Source organism: Notothenia coriiceps, unplaced genomic scaffold, assembly GCF_000735185.1.
Source record: "Notothenia coriiceps isolate Sejong01 unplaced genomic scaffold, NC01 NC01_scaffold00000286, whole genome shotgun sequence".
NCBI lineage: Eukaryota > Metazoa > Chordata > Actinopteri > Perciformes > Nototheniidae > Notothenia > Notothenia coriiceps.
The window spans coordinates 146,234-153,205 of NW_011332987.1; the positions used below are offsets into that span (position 1 = coordinate 146,234).

The 6,972-nt window shown below is 43.0% G+C and overlaps 1 protein-coding gene across 1 annotated transcript in view; it reads right to left on the bottom strand.

Moving 5' to 3' along the window:
• Positions 1 to 6,972, bottom strand: part of LOC104962521 (receptor-type tyrosine-protein phosphatase kappa-like) — a 47,354-nt gene that overhangs the window by 32,246 nt on the left and 8,136 nt on the right. The gene's annotated exons all lie outside the window — the stretch shown is intronic.

A 6,972-nucleotide genomic window follows, 5' to 3' on the forward strand; every position in this document is an offset into this window, starting at 1 on the left:
AAGTCCATTTATCTTCCTCCTCTTCCTCTTCCTCCTCTTCCTCCTCCTCCTCCTCTCTGCCCTCCAGCAGTCACTTATAATGTTCTTCATTAGAGAGACGAGAGGCGACACACACACACCTTTGGCAGACACACACACACACACACACACACACACACACACACACACACACACACACACACACACACACACACACACACACACACACACACACACACACACACACCCCCTTTCATTGATCTCTGACTGATTGAGGTCACCAAGGGCCGGGGTCAGGGGTCAAATACACCTCGCAGGCCATCGATGCCACGGTAACAGGCTTCACCCCGGAGGAAATTGTTTATAGGCTTTTGGCAAAGTCACTACAGGGATCTATGAGGCCAGGCATTAACATGTTGCTACTTTCAAGATATGTTAGTCTACTCCTGTACGTCTGCAGATGGTCAAAACACCACAGATATATTAAAGGGTATAGCTGGAAGGAAATAGGAATTGTGTTAATGTGATACTCTGAGCCTAAACATATGATTTTCATTCACCTTCATGGTTTTATCTATTCAGAAAACTCCATGTTAGAGCATTAGCTTTGATCAGGATCCAGTGCCTTTTAAATCTGCAACAAATAACCATTAAGAAAATGCTTAATATGACTGTTTACTTATGTTCTCTTGTGTGCTTAAGATTAGACATTCAAAATCACGATAAAAAGAGAAACAACTCAGAAAGCAGGAACACAAATCTCCAGTGTCAAAGTCCCACACGTCTGCTATATAATTATAACATTGTGAAATGCATATAATTGGTATCTGTTGCTTGAGATTGAAATCAAAGACAGTCACGAAAGACTCCAGAAATGCTGCTGGTGTGGGTTACCCTGAAGAAGAAGGGATGCATTGTTTTGATGCAAATGGTGCCAATTTGGTTCAAAGACTTACACGCAAAAACAATCCTCACTGTAGACCGGTTGAAACACATAACCCAGCGCAGTAAAATGTCACTAAGCGTGTTTTTTTTTTTGTTCCAGGAATTGTGTGATATGATTAGAAACAAAGCCTTGGTGCCTGCAGAGTGCTATAGCTCATTTATTGTGTTTTGGGGAGGTGTCTGGCGGACAGTAAACAGGCTGTTTGTTGTGTCTGGTCGCATCACAGAGAGGGGATCAATGCGGATCAACAGAACAGGCCCCAGTTTCTCTGTGTGTATTGATCTGCTCCAAAATTACTTTTCGTAATAAAGCCACACACACACACCACTGGGATCTTATCTGTGCGCACACAAAGAACAGGGACACACACACACACACACACACACACACACACACACACACACACACACACACACACACACACACACACACACACACACACACACACACACACAAACACACACACACACACGACACACACACACACTAACGTACACGTAACGTACGAACGACCACACACACACACACACACACACACACACACACACACACACACACACACGTTTGGGTTTGCTTCCTTTACGGGAATAATGTGAAGTTTTTTTTATAGCTGCAGCTCTGCAACCATATGGTGCAGTGCAGAAAGCTGACTGAATACATCCCAGTGGTTCTGATTGAAATTCAAGGAGGGATTTGTGTTAGCAAAGAATTCAGCCAGCCAGGCATGAGGGGGGGGGGGTGACAGAGGCAAGTGTGAGGAGAGAAAACACACTGCTGTGGTGACAGGTATCAAGGTGCCACTGGAGCAAAGCATGAATCATGTCCTCTCAGTGCTAAATGCTTAAGGAAATTACAAAAGGAAGACAGAAAATAATGTTTGGTTCTGGTGTTTGTGATAACATAAATAAAAAGGGAAGCAGAGTTTGTAGTCGTTCCCTAAAGGTCCATGTTCTGCAGAATAGTAAGTGCCATTCATTTGTCGTGCAGATAAAAGCGAGTCACATAATGGAGGACGGTTCTGTGCCTTCTCTGCCTTTATGTCTGCAGACAGTCTAAACACAGTGCAGCCTGAGGAAGGCATCCAGACCTCACTTCACTTTATGTAACAGTTTTCCAACAAATATGACATGAATAAAATGCTTTTAGTACACAAAGTGATGTAATAGCCGGTCAACTTCTTATAAAAACACAAATCAGACATATTGTGGCACAGTATGGCATGATGAGGAAAGATAACAATAAAAACAGAACTGCCTTTAACAAGGGTTCATCCCTAAAAGCTTAAGAAAACAGACACTTAAAAAACGCCATCCTCCCCACTTTAAGGTCCCATCCACACCGTGACACATGTGACTCTAATGGTGTCGCATGACAGCAAGGTAAACTAACGACCCACATGCGTACGTGGAAGCACTCGGTTCAAGGAAGGACCGTGCAGAGGTTAACGCCCAGCAGTCACTCACAACACGAGGACGCCTTTTGAGATGAGCTGAGATGGATGTTATTGTCCTGCAGGGACATCTGTCTAAGGCCGCTGCATCACAGAACTCTACAATGCACATTGAACATAGATCATACATACACTCACTACTGTATACATCTGCTTGGATTAATAAAGAGGGCCCTATTATATTGCTTTTTGGGGTTTTCCCTTTCACTATGTAACACTTGAGCTTCTATTGGCTAGGGCTCCAACACATCGTATGTGTAAGGCTAAGGGGCAGGACTGGCCATTGGATTGGGAATACTGGGTGGGCCGGTACCGAAGTGGGCCGGTCAGAAAATTCACTAGCACCCCCGTTGACAATTGACTAGTGGGTCGATTTTCCAGGCTGATTTTTAGTCACAGTCCGGCGGGACATCTCTAAGCGGTTGACCAATCACAACAGAGCCGGCCAGCTAGCCAATCAGAGCAGACTGGGCTCTGGTTTCAGACAGAGGGTGAAAGGAGGTGCTGCATCACAGGCAGTATGAGAAAAATAAAGAGCTTTTGGAACATTAAAGCATGGAGACATGTAGAGACACTACATACTGATATACACCTGAACATCAGCAGGAGAGGACTCTTTAAAGTAGAGACACTACATACTGATATACACCTGAACATCAGCAGGAGAGGACTCTTTAAAGTAGAGACACTACATACTGATATACACCTGAACATCAGCAGGAGAGGACTCTTTAAAGTAGAGACACTACATACTGATATACACCTGAACATCAGCAGGAGAGGACTCTTTAAAGTAGAGACACTACATACTGATATACACCTGAACATCAGCAGGAGAGGACTCTTTAAAGTAGAGACACTACATACTGATATACACCTGAACATCAGCAGGAGAGGACTCTTTAAAGTAGAGACACTACATACTGATATACACCTGAACATCAGCAGGAGAGGACTCTTTAAAGTAGAGACACTACATACTGATATACACCTGAACATCAGCAGGAGAGGACTCTTTAAAGTAGAGACACTACATACTGATATACACCTGAACATCAGCAGGAGAGGACTCTTTAAAGTAGAGACACTACATACTGATATACACCTGAACATCAGCAGGAGAGGACTCTTTAAAGTAGAGACACTACATACTGATATACACCTGAACATCAGCAGGAGAGGACTCTTTAAAGTAGAGACACTACATACTGATATGCACCTGAACATCAGCAGGAGAGGACTCTTTAAAGTAGAGACACTACATACTGATATACACCTGAAAATCAGCAGGAGAGGACTCTTTAAAGTAGAGACACTACATACTGATATACACCTGAACATCAGCAGGAGAGGACTCTTTAAAGTAGAGACACTACATACTGATATACACCTGAGAATGAGCGTAATAGGGCCCCTTTAATCATTCAAATGAAAGAACAAGCTTCTAGATTGTTATATCCAGCTCCTGACTCTGATACTGATGTCAAAACAAACTCCGGATTCCCTCTGGTTGCTTCACTGAGCGAAGATGGACAAACCCAGCTGCAAGGGTCAGATTATGATTGAACATTTGAAAAGAGTTGGATAAAACCATTCAGCATGTCCCGCAGGGTTTAGGGGGGGGGCTTTGTAGAAGAGGGCACTGACGCAGCAGGCACGCCATGGAAATGCTGACAATAAAATATTATAAAGGAAATCTGCGTGGTAATGTGAAGACGGGGAGATGGCCTCATTTTGATGCCGAGAACAAACAGAATGACAAATAACTCAAGCGGCGAAAAAGCTTTTGTGTCAGCATGTTGTGCCTCATTAGAGCCTCCTTCTGATTTCTCATGGAATCACAAACTTAGCAACAAACATCAAACAAGATGCGGATAAAACGCCAGTCTATAGGCTCAAAGGTAAATCAGAGAGCTAGGATGCATCAGAGGAAGTCAAACTGGACTGAGTACACCACTTGAGCAGTAAGTCACAAGACATACAAATAATATACATTGTTTTAAGAACTGTTATTCTGTAAACTGTAGGAACTCCCAGTGCTCCTACAGCTTCATGAGCATCTGTCAGTCATGCCTGAATTCCTCTCCTGTCATGCTCCCTTGTTTCCTCAATCCCTCATTTCCTCTGTTAAAGAGCTGATGCCCGTACATGGCAGCAGACAGAGGGACAGCTCCTCGTCCTGTAAGCATCTCTCTGGATCCACTGCATACTGATGGGATTGTTCACTCCACCTCCAGATGGCTTCTACACCATACTTCCTCCAAACCCCCTCACCAGCCACTGAGATACATTGTAAAGTACTTTAAGTTCTCTTTTGTAATTAGCTAACTTGTTTGATATGAAACAGTGACTGGATTAAGTAAATATAAAAGGAAATGTTTGATATAAAAGCCACAAAGCATCCTGGGAAATGACTATTCACGTGAATCAACACCTAAACGACAGTATACAAATAAAGTCATTTTCACAGGGCATTTCCTGGAGTGCTAATGTTTTGTATTACTTCATAGTTCTTCCTACATAATGTGCAATAGTTTTAAGCTACATGACGCTAGGGCTGCTCGATTATGGCAAAAATCATAATCTCGATTATTTGGGTCAATAATTGTAATTGCGATTATTAAATGCGATTATTCATTGACTTTGAAAACATCCATTTATTAGAGAAAAAAAATGTGAACGGTATGTTTTTAACAGATGATTACCCTGAACTTTAAGTATAATTCAACAGAAAAACCAATTTTTTTTTAAAACATTTGGTTTAAAGCTTGTTTTTGTAGTAGTTGGAAAGGCTGACGCTGGTCTTAGCTAAACAGTTCTAACACAAGGATATTAATCTACCGAGCATTACACAACACAGACAGTTGTTTGACTTAACGTCAGAGCTGCTTTCTCCCTGCGAGAGGAATACCCTGCTTCCTATTTTCATACGAGTTCTAATTCACAGTGTTGGGTTGTTGACACCAAGCTAAATTCATCTAGGGGAGGTCATGTGCTTTTTCCGATAAGGTTTATCAACTCACAAATTCTTCTTTGCGCATTCAGTCCACTGATCCCATTCAAACATTAAACATACAGTGGAGTCTGGTAATCATTCCTTAAGGAGAAAAGGCAGGAATTCCAGCTTTAGGATAAGACTGACAAGTGAGGACTTCCAGGTCTCTCCACACACACACACACACACACACACACACACACACACACACACACACACACACACACACACACACACACACTTCTCTAAGAAATGCTGATAAGCCAACCCCACATGTTTTTACATTTCTACTCAAGAAAACATTCCCCTGAATTATTTTATTTCTTCTCTAATCTAAATTGAGCGAAATCTAATATCAGAGGACTCCTCTCATCTCTACTGTAAATATAATTTACCCAAGTAACAAACAAAGAAGTGAAGTAATGCACTTGAAACCACAAAATATTTGTGGTGAACACAAATAATCATATTGTCAATCAGAAGTTCTATATTCAAGGGACAAAGGACTGGAAAGACAAACTGGCTCGTTATACTGGGTATCGTACATTAAAAGAGACACACAGTACATTAGATGATTGCTTCATGTGAATCGTTTCCTTAATATCTGATCTTCACAATACACACATTCACAAAGTACAATCACACCCAGCGAGGATGTGTTCCGATGGAGAGGAAACATTCCCTGTTGTGTTGTTTCTGATTTTATAAATAGAAACCGAGGGACAAGTTGTCCTCCACAAGTGGGGGAGACCACACCGACATGTCAACCATGAGAATCTAGAGTGGGGCAGATGAGTGGTGGGAAACAGCGCTCTGGGATGACCCTTTGACTGTCCCCTACCCCGAGGGTCCCGAAACATCCAACCAGCAGGGAGACGACATTCACTTGTTGCCAATATTAGCTGCTCTTTTTTCAACAATGATAGGCCGGAAAAATGTAAATCCAGGCTGCTATTCAACCCTAAGGTTCTGTACGGAGATGCTAAGACTTATACCAAGTCACTTTGCTAATGTATGCAATGGAAAATTCCAGAAGCATCCATGAATAGCCCTTCCTTAGAGCTGCTATTTTGTAAATTACAGCACGATTGCAATGCACTACTATACTGGGGGTGGTACTGATACCGGTTTGGAAAAGATGCAGCTTTGATTTTGGTAATGGAGGGAGTTCAGATGTGTTTATATTATTTGAGGAACTCTCATGAACTTAACTACATTATTACTATTTTTACTTCTTTTTCCTTTTGATGCTTCGGAGCTTTTGAAGCACGTATGGCCCAGAGAGACACTCATCAACATCGGAGAAAGAAGCCAAGGATTGGATTAAGTGCAATGGACCCTGACCTCCGAGCCAGACCAAGTGCCACCTAGAGCGGTGTGACTGTGCCGGGAAGAGAGGGGGGAGAGAGGGGAGAGAGGGAAGAGAGGGGCGAGAGGGAGGAGAGGGGAGAGAGGGGAGAGAGAGGAGAGAGGGAGGAGAGAGAGGGGAGAGAGTGGAGAGAGGGGGGAGATTGGGAGAGAGGAAGGAGAGGGAGAGAGGGGGAGAGAGGGAGGAGAGAGAGGGGAGAGAGGGGGGAGATTGGGAGAGAGGAAGGAGAGGGA